Consider the following 947-nt stretch of genomic DNA (forward strand, 5'->3'; position numbering starts at 1 on the left):
GCCTCCCCGCCCCGAGGAGCCGCTGTAGCGGCGGCTGCGTCCGGGCAGCCGCTTTCCCTCAGGGCTGGTGTGGCGCGGGGTGAGGGAGGCCCCGTTGGATCGTCCCCATCCTGCTGCCCCCGGGGCTTTTTCCCCGCGGTGTCACCCCCCGCTTAACCGAAAGGTTTGAAACATGTCTCCGCAGCAGGCGGTGTGAAGGCCGGGCGCCGGGGAGCGTGACTGGCACTGGCACTGCGCGGTGATCGCCCTCCCTCAGCGCTGGCGAACGTCACTCAAGGACACGCTCCGGGTCACGCTGAGGAGGCTTCCTGTTGAGTAACAGCCCTGCTCCTCCGAGAGGAGTATTTGCACATCGCGGACTCAGATTGATTTACAACACACGGTTTTTATCATTGGTATTAGTAATGTACCATTCCAAGACACGATGAGGCCTTAAAAGCTTGCCAGGACCTTGAGAAAAACGCTTTGAGTGGTGTATTTGTTGGGGGCAGGGAGAGGTTTTCCTGCCATCACAGTGCTGGAGCATTCACACGGAAGTTTCCGCTGTGTATTATCAAGTGTTTGGGGCTGCCCTCAGCCAAGAGAGATGGGAGGTGCAGTGGCAGCACAAGTACCAGGCAGCTTTCGCCCTGGCCAACAAGAAACTGAGATGCCCGTAGGATTACCAGGAAGGGGCAGCAAGTTGGGTAGCCACCACCTCTAACACCCCGTGGAGTGGCACTGAGGGACAGGGCCAAGAAAGCAGCTGCCAGCTCAACACCTCAGTTTATTCGTGCATCAACGTCATGATCTGTGGCAAGCCAGGATGGATTCCTCTGTAGGCCAATGCCTGACTGCACATGCAGACCTCGTAGGAATCAGCACAGAGGGCAAGCTCTGGCAGCGGCTCAGGCAGCCGTGGCAGTGCTCTAAGCAGTAGGTTAGAATGAACAGATGCAAAGAACCAC

This window comes from Strix aluco, chromosome 19 (genome assembly GCF_031877795.1).
Source record: "Strix aluco isolate bStrAlu1 chromosome 19, bStrAlu1.hap1, whole genome shotgun sequence".
Classification (NCBI taxonomy): Eukaryota; Metazoa; Chordata; class Aves; order Strigiformes; family Strigidae; genus Strix; species Strix aluco.